Raw genomic sequence first — 18166 nt, forward strand, 5'->3', positions numbered from 1 at the left:
CATCTGTACATCTTTCACAGGGTTGAGGTAGACAGGGTAAGCTATTTAAATTACCTTCTCACCATAACTTCTTTTTATACTTTCATTTTGTTATTAATGCACATATGTGATTTTCAGCGACACTACAAACTGTATTATTTTGCACTACTGTATGTTGCACTGTTGGTTTATTTGCAGTTTATTTGTTTCTTTCTATTTTAGTTGCATTTTATTCAAAATGGCATTCAGGTTAATAAGTAAATATTTTCATTGTACAGGAAACTATGTGTATTACATTAAAGATGGAAAAACACAGAACTAAAGTGTTTGGAAGTTGGAACAAATTGTTGCTTTGCTTTGTTTGATATATAAATGTTGTTGTAAGATGTCTAGTAAGTTAAAATACCTGAATTTACCAGAGTAATGTTATACACAATATAGGTAAACTGATAAAAATGATCTCATTTCACAGAAAACACAATTCTAGCATTGGTGGAATAATTCATTTTATATAATTGAATTGGTTTAGAATTTTATGATAAAGATTAAAAACAATTAGATTTAGGTTTTGTTTTAGAGTCTATTATTTATGACCTGTGTGGTTGTCCCTGCAAAAGTCTCTTTTGAGGTGGCAGTAAACAGATAAATGAATTTTATTTACATTAGGAAAGTTATTTAACTAAGAGATTTTAACTGAACAGAGGCAATGTGTTTTCTGAAGTCTTGAGATTTCCTCACTTCCAGATTATTCAAAGTGCAAAGATTTTCCTATACTTTTAAAGACTTGACAAGAGTGTTTAACACTTTATAACCAAACTGCCAGAATGTAGTTCTTGCATTTTACTGTACATGGAGTGTGTGTATCTTTTAAAAGCTTTCAACCTCTGCCAAATATGCATTGCATTTATCATCACATCTGATTACATGTTAATGTGAAGTTGTGAAATAAAAAAAAACAAAGATTTGACTGATAGCATTTTTTATTTCTTTTAAAAAGATTTCAACAGATATTGTCATGGACAGCTGAAGAGTTTTGCTCAGAACAGTTCTATACGGCAAATCTTAAATATTGCTATTGTTTATGATCTTTGATGTTAGTGATCCTGAGAGAAATGTTAGATCCTACAGTTCCAAGGTTCATAGTTCATTTCTTACAGACGCTTCAACCAGATCTTCCTGTCAAAAAAAATGAGTTTGCCTGTTGTCAGTTAACACTTTCAAACATGAAGCAGATTCAGAAAAGGAGGGAAAATCAGCAGGAAGGAGATGAAGTGATGAGGAAATAAAAATTATTTTTTTTAGTTACATTCTCAACGCTCATTCTGACTTCTGACAAAAACAGATTCAACAGGTGTTATTATATCAAACTTCCTCCTTCACATGTTATGATGTTATTAAAAACCTTGAGATTGAGACATCACTTGTGAAGACAATACAGACATAAACAAACAACAGTAAAAAATAAATAAACGCAGAACAAAAAATATATATTTATATATAAATATACGTATAAGCAGGTATATATTATTCACAATAGATAATACACACAAACTTTGCTTTCAAAAAATTCATAGTTTGTTTATAACTATCTACAAATACAAACAATCTGCATGAGTACAGTTACAGGACCTACACAACATACAGACATAAACATGTGGCCAATAACACTGTATTTGAGATTAACACTTTTTTTTACTATAAAGTCCGTATATAAAATCCACCCGTATGTTAGGATATATTCTGCACAGGCCAAAAACATGCAAGGTAGGTGAATTGGAGATACCAATTTGCCCCTCCCCAACCTGTGCATGGATTAACTTGTGTGTAAATAAATATTATAAATTATTATTCCTTAGCCATTAATATATAGGCATTTTTGCTTTAGCACAAAAAGAGAGACGGCATAGAATAAGAATGAATGGGATGTTATAACATTGCTAACTAACTCTAATGTACAATATGTATTAGCTTTTTAACATTTTAACAAATCATTTGTTATGATCCTGTTAGCCTTGAATGTCTTTTTACTTGTTTCTTGTGACAGGATCATGTCAGCCCTTATTGTTGTCTTTTCTTGTGGAGAGTCAGATGGCTTGTGTTTTGTGTGCCTTGTGCTCTCCTGTCTTGACCCCGCCTCCTTGTTTCCCTGTTAATTATTCATTATTGGTTTACACCCTTTACCTGTGTGTCCTTGATTCCTAGTTTAGTTCTTCAATATTTATTGCCATTGTATCTGACGTCTTGTGCTGAATCATTGTGTGTCCTCTCCTTGTTTGCCCCTGTCTTGTAGAAAATGTGTTTGTCTAAAAATTTTGGACATATGCATCTTGGACGGATTGGGAGTAAATTGTGGGTTTAATATCATTTTTGGCCAAACTATCCCTTTAAGGTACAAAATAGATACAGTAATCTACCCAGGAAGGTACAACGTTCTATTTATGTTTAGTATACCTGTCAAGGTACAAAACGAAACTTGGGGCAGGGTTTTTTAAACGTTATAATGCCAAGGAACCCCAAAATATGATGAAGCTTTTGTGAGTACAAATGTATTTGTACTGCAGCAACTTTGACAATAAAATAGTTTCATAGCAGCACAAGGAATACTGCCTTACAAACCCCAGTGACACAGAGGGGACTGAAATAAGGAAAACACATTAAAAAAGACAAAGCAAATGCAGTTATAAACAATTTTGGAATGTACAGTTTGTAGTAAGAAATGAGAGATTTTGAAACGTAATTTTTTTTTCTGTGAATGCTCTGAACTGTTAACATGGTGATGTAAAAATGCTCACCTGCCAAATTTGTATTAGTCAGCTCGTCTTCAGGAATGCCATAGCTGTTTTTCCTTGGCGGAATGGTTGGTTCTAATACAGAAAAGCTATTTATAGGTCAAGCTTGTATAAGAACAAATTCATTTTGATTGATTCCATCACAGACTATTAGAGGGCTTTGGAAAGCTTCAGTATACATTGGACTAGTCTCATCATTAAAGCTCAGTGCTTCATTACTAATTCTTGATTTAATGGATAAACATACATTACAGAAATACTGTGTTACAACTTCAATGGATAAACATGATTGCGACAATCTGATACAAATTTTATGTTGGCTGAAATAGCTTTATACAGTCTAGCATTAAAATCATTTACTTTTTTAAGTACCAAAATCATACAGGAAGGAACCAGTTTCTGTTGGGCATAATAGTGCATTGTCATTTTAAAATGCATTACTCTTGTTACAGTTACGCCTACTATTCCATAGTGTTCGACTCTCATAAACAAAGACTTTAGTAAACGCTGCAGACATTTTAGTTTGAAAACTCCAGGTTTGTGCTGCGGTGTAGATGGACCGGACACAGACCTAAACAAAGGCTGTCTCTCGATCATCTCCCTAACTCTAATGTCATGAATCAGTATATCGTTTACAGGTTCAGCCATTGGTAAGGAATTGGACCCCAGCTCACTTCAGATTGGGACACCATTCACTTACACCAATCAGCTATAACATTATAACCACCTGCCTAATATTTTGATAGGTAGGGGAGACCGGGGCTGGTTGTCTCACGGGTTGGTTGTCACACTGCTTATTCCAGACATACTACATGGCGCTGTGGTACAATTTTGATATCAATTTGTTAGCCTTTAATAGCTGATTTGCACTTGAAATTTTGCTGAGCAGACACAAAACATTGAGGTTAGGAGACAATTTTTTATTTTTATGGGTCAGAGTAAATTTTCATGTTGGTGTTGTTTTTGTGTTGAGATCTTGTAGGATATTAGTCTATGGCGTTTAAACAGACCCAAAAGTCGCGCGCACAAAAACCACGCGCGAGCGCGAGATATGAGCGCGCAGAACACTATTCGCGCGCGGACGAGCGTCCTCGCGAGCGCACAGAACACTATCCGCGCGCGGAAAAGCGTCCCCGCGAGCGCGCACCTCCGCTCAGCGCGCACAAAAGCAGTCACGGGAGCAAAGGCTTGGATGAGCGCTCGCTCGACTCTCTCTACGCGCTCGCTCGATCAAGATGACTTTTGGGACTTTGGGGGCGGGACATTGACTGATGTCTTCGCTTCTGTGATTGGTCGTTTGATTTGATTAGTGACACGCATGATCTCTTGTTCCACTATCCGTATCCAGTCAATCTAGGTAGAGAAGACACGTTTATATGACCATTATGTCGGAGCACATGATTTTAAAACAGTCTTGTTTGATTAGCAAACCAAACAACAATGCCAATTTTATTATATATTATGTTTACTGTTTATCATTCTGCATATATACTGTAGGCTACATATTGACATTGTCAGATCACAGAGTTGGTTCGGACTTAGCATTAGCAAACTTTAGTATAGTCCTGTACAAAACTTTATATAAAAAAGGTTATATTATCTAACAATTGTAATTTTAGTGTACCTTATCAGCATGACAAAGACTCTACATGTATAGCATTTTCAGTTGGGCTGTGTACAAATAAAATAAGAAATAAATGTAAGAGAGTTAAAAATGTCAAATGGAACAGTAAGATTTTTTAAAATATACAAAACAAAATAGTATAGTGTAAAGTATATTGTGTAAACAAAGATTACCAGAAATGATACATACAAACACCAACTCACTATAAATAAATCATGGACTACTGTGTTGGTGTGTATAAATGTGTGTATATATATATATATATATATATATATATATATATATATATATATATATATATATATATATATATATATATATATATATATATATATATATATAACTGGCCTAAAAAACTAAATACTAGTTTTTTTATATATTAGTTTTATTCTGTATCTTTTCAGGGGCAAAATAGCATTTAATTTTACTTTGTTGTTGTATTTGAGTTTCATTTGCAAATTGCCATTATGTTGTTAAATTATCTACATATTAAACAACAAACAAAATGAATTCCTTAAAATGAGCATTATTGTTTGGTTATGTTTGGACCCTTAATAAAATTAACCATGGTTTTATTGTGGTAAAAATGTAGTAACCATGTTTTTTTTTGGTGTATTGATTACTATCAGCAAACCCATGGTTTTACTACACTTACCATGGTTTAACTATGGTTTTTAAAAACCATGGTTATCAAAACCATGATTATTTTGTGGTTCCCATGGTTTTACTACAGTAACCATGTTTTTTTATTTTAACTGTAGTAAAACCATGGTTCATTTTTGTAAGGGGAGCTTATGGTTTAAACAAGATTAATGTTTTAACATAAATTACCTACTCCGACATAATGGTCATATTAAAACATGTCTTCTCTACCTAGATTGACTGGATACGGATAGCGGAACAAGAGATCATGCGTGTCACTAATCAAATCAAACAACCAATCACAGATGCGGAAACATCAGTCAATGTCCCGCCCCCAAAGTCCCAAAAGTCATCTTGAACGAGCGAGCGTGTAGAGAGAGTCGAGCGAGCACTCATCCAAGCCTTTGCTCGCGTGACTACATTTGTGCGCGCGGAGCGAAGGTGCGCTCTCGCGAGGACGCTTTTCCGCGCGCGAATTTTGTTCTGCGCGCTCGCGGGGACGCTTTTCCGCGCGCGGATAGTGTTCTGCGCGCTCGCGGGGACGCTTTTCCGCGCGCGGATAGTGTTCTGTGCGCTCGTATCTCGCGCTCGCGCGTGGTTTTTGTGCTCGCGACTTTTGGGTCTGATTAAACGCCATATTAGTCATTCAAAAACAAAACACTCATTAAAAAGCTAAAAGTAGTAGCTTTATTTTGAGTCATCTTTTAGCTATCAAGTTAAAGCCGTGTGGCAGCTAGCTTAGCATGTTTGTCAAGAAGTCAGCTGGGGATGGTTGTCACATAAGAATATTGGCGATGTAGACCTTTTAAAACTGTTTGTCTGTTTGTTTGTTTGTTTTTGTTTGCTGTTAAAATAAAATAAATAAAGCATTAAATAAAGAGGTTTTAACACTAAAAATTATTTCTTTTTATTTCTCAACACAGTAGACAATAGGCTTTATGCCCAGCTGCACTACTTCCTGAACTTCAGCCAGCTTCTTGTTTCCTGTCTGCCATTATTGGACAAACTGATTAATCCCGGTGTGCCTGACCTCAGTCGTCACAACAACAATAATCAGACACACCTGGATTAATCAGTTTGTCCAATAATGGCAGACAGGAAACAAGGAGCTGGCTGAAGTTCATAGTGCAGCTGGGCATAAAGCCTATTCAAGTAACTGATCACCCACTTTAATCCCATTGTTTAAACATAAGGGGCATTAATAACAACAATGGATTCATCATATTCCGTGATGGGGTTGGTTGTCACATTGTGTCAGAGTGTCTTTGATGGTTAATGACCTGTTACAATACATTATAAAAGTAAAAAGTATACACATTTAAAGCCAAGACTCCAAAGTTTCATTTCATGTAGGAACTACTGCTGAAAGATTTTTTGAAGATGAGCAATTCATGCATGAGTAAAAATTGTGACAACCAACCCCGGTCTCCCCTACTGACCACTGCAGACTGGGAGAACCCCACTCCAGTTTTGGAGATGCTCTGACCCAGTGGTCTACCCATCACAATTTGGCCCTTGTAAAAGTTGCTTAGATCCTTAATCTTCTAACACTATCAACTTTGAGGAAAAACACTCGTTTATTAGTTAACATTAGTTTATTCTGCATTAACTATGTTAATAGTTACAACGAGCTTTCATGACGATAGCTGCTGGCGATAGTTAGGGGTCAAGCCCAGAATGGGCGAGACCCTTATTGGGATTGTTAGTTTTCTTATTATTATTATTATCTATTATTCTTCTTCTTCCGCCATTGCGTCTATGGCAGCCCATAGAACCGTACGTAGGAAAGTTATGAAATTTGGCACACTCATAGAGGACATTCCAAATAGTCATCACACCAAATTTGGAGTGTCTATGTCAAACCCAATAGCGCCACCAACAGTCCAAATTTTCACTTACATTTTTGGTTATAACTGCGGATCCGTACGTCATAGAAACGCAATTCGTGTTTCTTCTGATTCCTTGGCTCATGCCGATTCGATTGCACCATATGACGTCATTTCCGTTATGCTAATTATTTCGATATTTTGAATTGTTTGTAAAACCTACTTTTTCGAACTCGTCCTAGAGCTTTTGTCCAATTTGCTTAAAGAATGGGTGTGTAAGCATCTAGAGACACTCATGGCAAAAAGTTATGGAATTCGTATTGATTCACCAATCCGTTACCGTATACGGCGTCAATGAATTTTACGTAGAGCGCGAAAAAACTGATTTGAGGCTGTATCTTCACCAAAGTTAAGCATATTCATACGAAACTTGGTAGTTTTGATGGCATTCACGACCTGAGGGTGCGTGCCCAGTTTCGTCACAGCGCCACCTAGTGTTCACGAGATTTGAAAAATGGCTATTTTTGCTTATAACTACTGCAAACTTGAGTCTAAAATTATAAATGTGCTATTGTTAGATTCCTTGAGGCATGCCGAGTCAAACGATACCAAAAGGTTTTCGGTCGGCCATTTTGGTGGTCGGCCATCTTGAATTTTAACTTTTTTTGTAGGAAAGTTATGAAATTTGGCACACTCAAAGAGGACATTCCAAATAGTCCCCACACCAAATTTGGAGTGTCTATGTCAAACCGGATAGCGCCACCAACAGTCCAAATTTTCACTTACATTTTTTGTTATAACTGCTGACCCGTACGTCATAGAAACGCAATTCTTGTTTCTTCTGATTCCTTGGCTCATGCCAATTCGATTGCACCATATGACATCATTTCTGTCATGCTAATTATTTCGATATTTTGAATTGTTTGTAAAACCTACTTTTTCGAACTCGTCCTAGAGGTTTTGTCTAATTTGCGTAAAGAATGGGTGTGTAGCATCTAGAGACACTCATGGCAAAAAGTTATGAAATTCGTGTCGATTCGCCAATCCGTTTCCGTACACCGCGTCAACAAATTTTACGCAGAGTGGGAACAAACGGATTTGAGGCTGTATCTTCGCCAAAGTTAAACATATTCACACGAGATTTGGTAGTTTTGATGGCAGTCATGACGTTTCGGTACAGCGCCACCTAGTGTGAGCATGCTGATGAGCATGCCGAAATGGATTTGCGACTATATCTTCGCAAAAGTTTTGCACATTGGCACTGGTTCAGTGGTTCAGGGGTTAGTGTAGGTTGTCTACAAATCGGAAGGTTGGTGGTTCAAACCCCCAGCTCCACCTGACCAAGTGTCAAGATGTCCATGAGCAAGACACCTATCCCCAGCTGTTATATGTCATAACAGGCATTGAAAAGTGATTTTTTTTTGCTTATAACTACTGCAAAATTGAGTCTTAATTCATGAAAGTGCAATTGTTAGATTCCTTGAGGCATGCCGAGTCAAACGATATCAAAACGTTTTCTGTCTGCCATTTTCAATAACAAAGCATACCAACTTTTTCAAAACTACTCCTACGGCGTTTGTTTGATTGGCTTGGATTTGGTACACACAATCTAGACTCTAGACAAAAAGTTATTGTCAGTTGTTGTATAGCACATCAACAAATATGATGGCGAGCACGAAAATGGATTTGAGGCTATATCTTCGCAAAGGTTTTGCACATTGATGTGTGTATTGGCAGTGGTTCAGTGGTTAGTGTAGGTTGTCTACAAATCGGAAGGTTGGTGGTTCAAATCCCATCTCCACCTGACCAAGTGATGAGGTGTCCATGAGTGAGACATCTAACCCCAAATGCTCCCGATTAGCTGGATGGCTGTTGTGTGGCTGACACTGTATGAATAGGTGAATGTTTCACAACTTGTAAATGTCATGAACTGAGGGTGTATGGGATGTTTTGTTACAGCACCACCTAGTTCATCAGTGACATTTTTTGAAAGCCCTTGTAAACTTTTCAGTGCCCCCTACTGGTTAAGAGTTTTGAGGCTTTATCTCCAGATCACTTTATCGTATGTACACCAAATTTGTATTTGTCATCACAATCATGTCCTGAGGCACCATATTGTGTCAGTGCAGTGCCCCCAGTGGTCAAGTCATTTGAGGCTATATTTCAACATTGCTTAATCATATGTATATCAAATTTTGTGGGTGTCATCACAATCATGACCTGAGGCATCATTTATTGTTTCGGTGCAGTGCCACCTGGTGGTCAAGTCATTTGAGGCCATATCTCCACATTGCTTAATCATATGTACACCAAATTGGTGGGTGTCATCACAATCATGACCCGAGGCACCATCTATTGTTTCGGGGCAGTGCCCCCTAGTGGTCAAGTCATTTGAGGCTATATCTCAACATTGCTTAATCGTATGTATATCAAATTTGTTGGGTGTCATCACAATCATGACCTGAGGCACCATATATTGTTTCGGTGCAGTGCCCCCAGTGGTCAAGTGATTTGAGGCTATTTCTCAACATTGCTTAATTGTATGTATATCAAATTTGGTGGATGTCATCACAATCATGACCTGAGGCACATCTATTGTTTCGGTGCAGTGCCCCCTAGTGGTCAAGTCATTTGAGGCTATATCTCCACATTGCTTAATCATACGTACACCAAATTTGGTGGGTGTCATCACAAACATGACCTGAGACAAAACCCATTGTTTCTGCACAGCACTCAAGATTTGAAAAATGGCTATTTTTGCCTTAATCTACTGAAAACTTCTTAAATCTTAAATCATGACGGTCATCAACCAATACTTTATTCTGTGCCCTTTTTAGCTTGACCCCGGCATCGCTGCTTTGCAGCTATATTTATTATTGTTATCATCATAGTTTCACATTAACATGCCCATTGTATGCTTTTCCTCGCATGATGAGGTTTGTGGGCTTTACTTTGGTGAAAGCGTTTTAATGCACGCGGATTCCTGCTCACGCAACTAATGTTTGCGTCTTGGACTCTTGCTTGGACCTGAGTGCCCGCGGCATGGACTCCTTCTAGCACCTGAACTTGTAATTCGCAAGGCACTGACATTTCCTTGCACTAGAGAGGTTGTTAGGCACGCAGAGGGTTAAAACCAGTGAGTTTATTGTTCCCACTTCCTGGCACGCAGGAAATTTTAGAGCAGATGGACTTAAAGATACGGATGGAATAGAATGTTGCACTCGAGAGGTTGTTAGGCAAGCAGAGGGTTGAAACCAGCGAGTTTATTGTTCCCACTTCCTGGCACGCAGGAAATTTTAGAGCAGCTAGACTTAAAGACATGGATGGAAGAATGTTACGGTTATGACAGTGTTGCCCTTGCTGCTTTTTTGTCCACCAATCAAGTGACTTGTCATAAATAAGTAAAAACACACAAATACATAAATGAGTAAACTACTGCCCGCCCTCCGATACTATCGTGTATCAGCGATCTCACAAAATGGGGCATATTGCCCAACACCAAATAGCCTACTAAGATTTACTGCAATTTATAAGATTATAAATGAAGCATCAGTTTAAGATTTTGATTCTTAACCCAATCTCAGTGTAGGTTGTTCCAAATTATTTTAGAAAAGAAAACAGTGCAAAAGTATTTATTTATTAATAAATGTTAAACGTGTAAAGTGTAGCCTACCTTTTACATCCAGAGTGAATTCTGCTGTTTCTTGTCCACATGTCGCTTGCAAAAAGAACTTGAATTTTGTTGTCATTGCTGCATATGCAGTGTAAGGACATGTAAATGGACTGCATTTATATAGCGCTTTTAACAGACCTACGGCCATCCAAAGCCCTTTACATTGCCTCACATTCACCCATTCATACACCGACAGCGGTGTCAACCATGCAAGGCACCATCCAGCTCGTCGGGAGCAATTGGGGTTAGGTGTCTTGCTCAAGGACACCTCGACACTTGGTCAGGTGGAATCGGGGATTGATCCACCAACCTTCCGATTTGTAGACAACCCACAAGAACCACTGAGCCACTGCCGCCCCAATCAGTGTAAGGACATGTAAAGCTGGTCAGCTGTGTACAGTGTTTGTAGCTCAACACTTCTTTATAGATTGTTTGGTCATCATCGCTTTTAAACTTGTACATCACTATGCAGCATGAATCTCTTGGAATGTCAACACTGCAGGTAAGAGTTAACTCTTCTCCAACACTTCCAATCACATTTGCACATCTTACATTGATCTGCAAGGGATTGTTGGGACTCTGCCATAATCTTGTTGGTAATTATATCTAGTTTTGTATGGCAGGGTCCTAACAGTACATGTTTTGTGTGGGAGATCGTGGTTTTGGTTTTGTTTTATTTAACCACGTTTTTCCCGTGTCTTGTGACCTTTTCCCCACTCCCTTGTATTCTCTAGTCTTTGTTTTAATGTCTTGTTTAGTCTAGTGTTCTGTTTTCATGTATATATATATTTATATATTTATATATATTTATGGTTTTGTCTTGTTTGTACTGTGGTTGTCTTGTGTTTGTATGTCTCGTCTCCTGACTCCGCCCCCTCGTTTCCCTGTTAATTATCCCATTATTGTTTGATTCATGTCACCTGTTCACCTCTTGATATGCTCCACTATTTAATGCCCTTGTGTTTGCTGTCCTGTGCTGATTCGTTTGTAACGTTCTGTTGTGATACACTTCGTGCTGTCTTGCTTCATGCCTGTATCTGTATTGACCTGTTTATCTGTAGGTTAGTGTATAGTCAGTATATTGTTTAAGTTTATTGTTTTTGTAGTCTTATCCAGTTCTTGTCTTAGTTTAGTGTAAGTCTAGTTATCTGTCTTTTGTCTTGCTCTTTTAACCCCCTCGTGGGTCTTTGTTTTGTCATTTTTGTTATAAAGTATTGTTCATCTGATCCTGCATCTGGGTTCTATCTCTCTCTCTCCAACGTGGAGATCCCTGACAGGGATCTACAAAATAAATATTTTTATATTTTATAACACGGCAACTAAACAATAATTATTTTCATCTCAAGTAACAAAATGAAAAAAATTATCTAACATGAATTAAAAGTGAATTCTGTATTTGTTATTTAACACTCTTAATTTTATTGAGTTATTTTTAACCCAATGCTGGCAAATATTGGACAGAACACATGCTGGGTTATTAAATAAACCTGTGTTAGGTTGTTTCAATGCAGTGCTTGGTTGTTTAAACTCACGGATAGTGGTTTATAAACTAACATGTGTTCTGTCCAATATTTACAGATCATTGGGTAAAAAAGAACACAGCAGAAATTAGACCGCATGATTACTGGATTACTTCATCTGTCTTTACACTGAAGACAGGTATGATCTTTGAGATTACAAACTGAATACTTTAGAGATGAAGCCAGAGGACAAAAAAAATGTAAATCTCTATAAAATTTGTTTTGTAAAAATATTTTGGGATATTGATGCTTTTTGTAGCATCGATCTTTCTTGAATCCACAATGTTTGAAAAACGCTTTGGAAAAGGAGACAGGCTGACTACCAAAACACACTTGTAGCCAATCAGCAGTAAGGGGCGTGTCTACTAACCAACATCCTTGCCGGGGTTGCTTATGTGTGGGGGGGTCTTTTAAAAGAAGGTCCAGATTCTATTGGGGTAGGGGTGTGTTTGTTTAGGTGATTTCAAATATCAACATTGGCTTTCAAACATTGTGCACTCCGCCTTTAAAACTTGCCATAAACCTTGTACTGTTTTGAAGTGTTAAGGTATAACACAGTAAATGTGCACAGAAATATGCAAATATGAAATATGCTGCACAGAAAATGTGGTGTTTTCATCCACTGTAAGTGTGTAGGCCCACATGATTATAAGATTTTTTTTATAGTGCAAAACAAAATTCTAAATCTTTATCTGAGAGGAAAAAACTTCATTTCTGGTGATTTAATAGTTACCATACTTTTTGGTTGTATTTGTAGTAAGTCTGTGGTTAATTTTCGTAAAGGTTGTTTTTAAATATTACAGCTTTTTTTAAACATTTAAAAGTTACACGCAGAAGCAGTAAAGAATGCATGTTTGCCTAAGAGAACATTCTGACTGTCAAATCCGTTAAAAGTTTTGTCTTTGTTGCAGTGGCAGACAGCTGTAAAACCTCACCCGAGGATAGCCTTGATAACAAAAACACCCAGTTATATAATATAAGCTACACAATCCAGCCAATAGATGATCAGACACAATCTCAGCATCACCAGTAACTACTAAAGGAAACAAGCACGCACGCACAATTCTCACGCTTAAAATAGTTCCTGGGACATCTGTTTCTCACGTTTTACACTGACCCATGTCTAGGGGCGCCTCTATAGGGAGAAGTAAGGACCATGGGCCCATGCACTTTTGGGCCCCAAAGGTCATTTTTATTAGTAACAGTGAAAAATGTTATAGAAATGATAAATGTATCTGCCAAACAGTTAACAAAACAAAGTTATGGCTTGTTTCTGCATTTACTGAAAATCCCCCCCCCCCATTTACTACATGGCTTCGTCCAGTCTTACATTGCCTTTGATGAGGAAGTATTAGTCTGGACATTAAAAAAATAAAATAGAGGCTACAGAGGTCAGAAACCAGACTAAAGTCTAAGTGTGATAAAGAGCATCACAGTTTTCAAGCTTTTATTGATTTCAATTGAACTTACTCAGTCAATATTAAAGATATCAAGTTTATATTTTCACAGAATGTTTTTTTACATTATGTAGGGTAATTATTTGTAGAAAACAGTCAACCTCAAATAAACACTTGTATGAAGCATTAAATCTTATACTGTAGCTACAGACATGGTCTCTGACTAAAGCTTGAAAATAGTGGTCAAAGCAATAGCAAACATAATCAGCTCTATTATTAAATTGCAGAAAAAGATTTTAGATAGCTCCTCCAGGTTGGCTTGTATTTTTGGTGCGAAATGGGTGTGGTAGGGGGCACAACCTTATATTCTTTCATAGGACCCAAAATTGCTAGTAACACCCTTGCCCATGTACTTTACGAAAGCGTCCAGGATGAACTTTACCAATGAGTTCTGTTTGCTTGCTTGTAAGCAGATCTAAATGTAATACTGTAATTGTTTTATTATTTATTTATTTGCATTGAAAGCATGTACTTTTTAAAAACAATCCTATAATCATATTGGTAACTGTCATTAAACAATATTAAAACCCATGATTATCGTTTTCCTCTTAATTCACTTGACAAGTGGCAGTGGCAGTTTTTGTGGGAGTTTTTGCAGCATCCCTCTGTGCCACATCACTTTACTGTGGGTTGGTATTTCTATCCCAGTCAAGGGAGGGTATCCTGGGTTCAAACAGCATGCCAAATATGCATTCATTATCATATCTGATTACATGTTAGTGTGAACTCTTTAAATAAAAAATGAAAGGAATTTAATAGCTTTATTTTAAAAAAAAAAACTGTAAAATTATAGTGACTTCTTCTGGCCATGATAATTGTGTAGTTATAGTACAGACCAATTTATTATATTCATCCATTTGACATTTTTACCCAAAGCAACAGTGCATAACAAAGTATATGAGAAAATCTATGAGTTATAAACCTAAAGAATTAAGATCGCTGTAAAATGAGGCTTATGTGTAAAATAAAACAATACTGTATCTTGAATTTACATGATCTTAAAAACACACAGATATAAACAGTATGTGTTAGTGGTTTATGATACATTAATGCTATTACTTATTTTGAGCTATTTACATCTTTAAATACATCTTACATACAGTCAACACACTTTGCTAAAATCTACATGTAAAATAAACAAAAAAATATTTCATATTGTTTTTTGAAGTGGTTCATCTGTCATGTCTATGTCATTTACGGCGTCTGTAAAATAAAATAGGAGCACTGTGAGACACTGTAAACAAACAGAAGGACATAAAAGATCAGTAAAAAAAACAATAGGCCTACAATACTTACAACTGCCCTTCACATAACCTGTTACAATAAAGAAATCAAATGTGGGTTAATAATAGTTACAATAAATTACAGTACTTTAAAACAATTACAGTCATATTTATAAAACTGAATTCACCTGCTGGAATTAGGCTTTTAACCGGTGTGGTCTTTCCCCACGCCAGCCCCTTTTTAGCAGCAAAGACAGCGAGAGCCACCACACATCCAACAACGATTGCAATAGTGATGAACACCAAACATTTCACAATAATGTTGTCAGAAGCTGCAATCAATCATCCAGCAAAATATACACAATACAACCACTCTATATAATGTGGACCTCTTTATGAACATTATGACCAACAATAACTGATATGTAGGGATGCAAATTTAATGCAAATTTAAATATTAAAATGTATTAAAATTACATAAACAGCATACTGTATGTTTGACATTTTTCTGTGAAAAAGAAAGCATCACTCTCTTTGTCTCACCAGTCTGCATCCATCTAAAACTTTAACTATCAAAACTTTTTGAAGTAGGCTACAGTATTAAAATCATTTAAAATCATAATTCGCCAATTTTGATATATCTTACAGCCCCATGCTGTCAGAAAAAGGTACAAAACTGTACATTTTCTGTCGCTAGGGTAGTACCCTCAAAGGTTTCATTTTGTACCTTTATGGGTATTTAACACATTAAAATCTTGTACCGTTTGTGGTACAATATTATACCCTTATAAGGACCTATTGTGTACCTTAAAAGAAAACACCACAGTTTTTCAATATTTTTCTATGCTCTTACCTCAACTTAATAATTACATACCTATCTTTTTTAATGTGTGCACTTTTAATCTTTTAATCACGTCACTAATAGAGCAAGCTCCTGACTGGTTAAAACGGCACGATTTTTCGCCAAAGTTCAGATTTTTCGACTCGATGTGCGAGTTATGCTGCGTTTACACCAGCCGCTGTAGAGGCGTAAAGCATGAGTGATTTCAATGTTAAGTCTATGTGAAGCCACGTTGATGCGTCTGGAGGTCTCAAGACGCGAATGAGGCGCTCAGCGCGGACCGGTAGACGCAATTCCGTCTCATTCACGCATCTAGTTTAGTTTTTGTGATTCACGCAAATTTGCGTTTGACACCCGAGTTGAAAAACTTTGGCGGATTTTCGTCCCCCGTAAACCAATCAGGAGCTTGCTTGCTGCTGTGGCGGCAGCCCCGCCCGGAGTCACTCATTCAACATGAAGGAACGCTTGATATTGTCCGTAAGCAGTCACCCTGAGCTATACGACACAAGACAGCAATAAAAAGGACCTGGTGACTGGTCGCGACTGATGTAACCCCACACTTATGGTGCGTTTACACCAACCGCGGTAGAGGCGTGAAGCGCGACTGATTTCAATGTTAAGTCAATGTGCAGACGCGTTGACGCGCGTCAGGAGGTCCCGCGGCGCGGAAGAGGCGTTTCCGCCTCATTCGCGCGTGAAGCTCGCGCGAAAGGCGCGAATTGAGTGTTGTGCGTGGTACGCGCGAATGGTGCTTTTGTGCATTTTGCGGTTCACGCGAATTTGCGGCTGACGCCCGAGTTGAAAAATTTGAACTTTGGCGGAATTTCGCGCCGCGTTAACCAATCAGGAGCCAGCCTGCTGCTGTGGTGGCAGCCCCGCCCGGAGTCACTCACTCAACCAAGGCTTGATATTGTCTGTAAGCGGTCACTCGGAGCTACAGTATATGACACAAGTTGTTATTTCTATAGAGGAGACAGGAATAAAAAGGACCTCGCTTGGAAGAGTGTCAGTAAGGACTTTTGGCAACCTGTTGTAATACACACTTCACTTTTGAGTCACGTGACGTTTATCGACCCAAGCCGTTTATTTTCCCCCTATAGTAAGGTTACCCAATACAAACTGGTAACTCTCTCGATAAATGCACAATCAACATCAGTCATCTTGCAAACAGACATCTTGCAATCTTTCTGCGCGTCTACTCCGCTCTACACACGTGGATGCATTCAAAGTGTTCAAGCGGCAAACTAGGCGCGGTAGACGCGATTTTGACGCCCAAAACGCGTTTGGTGTAAACTCAGCATTAGGCAGATTTGCCTCTACCACGCTAAATGCCTCATTCGCGCCGCCAGACCTGCAGACCCGCGGAAACGCGTCTTTACATTGACTTAACTATTGAAATAATTTGCGCCAGATGCTCTTTTTGCGTTTGGTGTGAACACAGCATTAGGGTACCACCCCAGTGACAGAAAAGCTACAGTTTTGTACTGTTTTTCTGACAGTGTACTGATATCAGTGGGGAACCTTCAGGGCCTTCTACGCCTTCAGAGAAGGCCTAAAAAAATTAATAAAAATATTTTTTATAATAATACTAATTAATAATAAAGTATTCAATAAAAATATGTTTTTACATGTTTAAATTTATATTTAATTTAATTTAATACATGTAATATATTTTCTCTCATCTATGTTCTAACGTTAAGCTTACTGTCAGGTTCATATCCAATCAGAATCGTCTGTCTCTATTAAGGCCCGGTAAACTGGCTCATTCATTGGTTAGGACTTCAAGAATCCCAAGGAAGGCCAAGCTATGTGTTTTGGTGTGGAGAGTGACGGGCAAAACGACCAATCACGCTTTGATTTCAAGTGGGCGGGTAAAAAACAAAGCATTGTAAGCCTTCATGAAGTCCTAATCATGCAACAAGCTGGATGCGAGCTGCCGTAAAACACCAAAGAAGAAGAAGTCCTAATCATAGACCGTCTAATGGCCCGAATCTCTGCGGTGAGAGTGGTTGAGGTAAATGGCAGAAAACGTGATTGACGTTGTGGCTAGTTTGATAGGGCTGAGGTAAAAACGAAATTACTTAAGCGGGTACTCGTGAAGAGCACAGCCGAGAGATGCGCGTGCAGCTGCGCTGCGCATATCAGACGTGAACACGAGAAAAATAATGGGTTTAATTATACTTTCACTTCCTGACAGTTTTACTTGAGGATAGTAATGACTGCAGGCGACGCCGAATTACATACAATATAATTACCTAACTAAATCTCAGAGAATGCAAAAACATTCACCGGGGCTCGGGCTAGGGATTTTGCGAGCCCGCAAAATATAACAGTTATAAGCCACAAGGAGGTGCACTGAGAACGCAGGGTGCTATATTTCCCCTTATGAAAAAAAGACTAACAAGCTATCCTACATCTAAATATATATTTACAAAAAACAAAAATTAAATGCAAATTTACAGAGCAGCAGAGTCTGTATTTGTGTTTATCAGTTAGATTAAAGTAATTTTAAACTTTAAAACTGCATTTAAAGGCAAACGATGCCTATTCTGTAATTTAACTTTGCGTGCTCAGAATTTTTACACGTTCACT

General features: G+C 37.8%; 2 long non-coding RNA genes across 2 annotated transcripts in view; both read right to left on the reverse strand.

Moving 5' to 3' along the window:
• The window catches only part of LOC141351529 (uncharacterized), a 107595-nt gene that overhangs the window by 79459 nt on the left and 9970 nt on the right, over positions 1 to 18166 (reverse strand). The gene's annotated exons all lie outside the window — the stretch shown is intronic.
• LOC141351528 (uncharacterized) lies at positions 13764 to 16707 on the reverse strand. Its single transcript, XR_012359799.1, has 3 exons — positions 14922 to 16707; positions 14810 to 14824; positions 13764 to 14713 (listed from the first exon to the last, which is right to left on the reverse strand). It is a non-coding gene; the product is annotated as an uncharacterized lncRNA (long non-coding RNA).

Source organism: Misgurnus anguillicaudatus, chromosome 20 (assembly GCF_027580225.2).
Source record: "Misgurnus anguillicaudatus chromosome 20, ASM2758022v2, whole genome shotgun sequence".
Taxonomy (NCBI): Eukaryota; Metazoa; Chordata; class Actinopteri; order Cypriniformes; family Cobitidae; genus Misgurnus; species Misgurnus anguillicaudatus.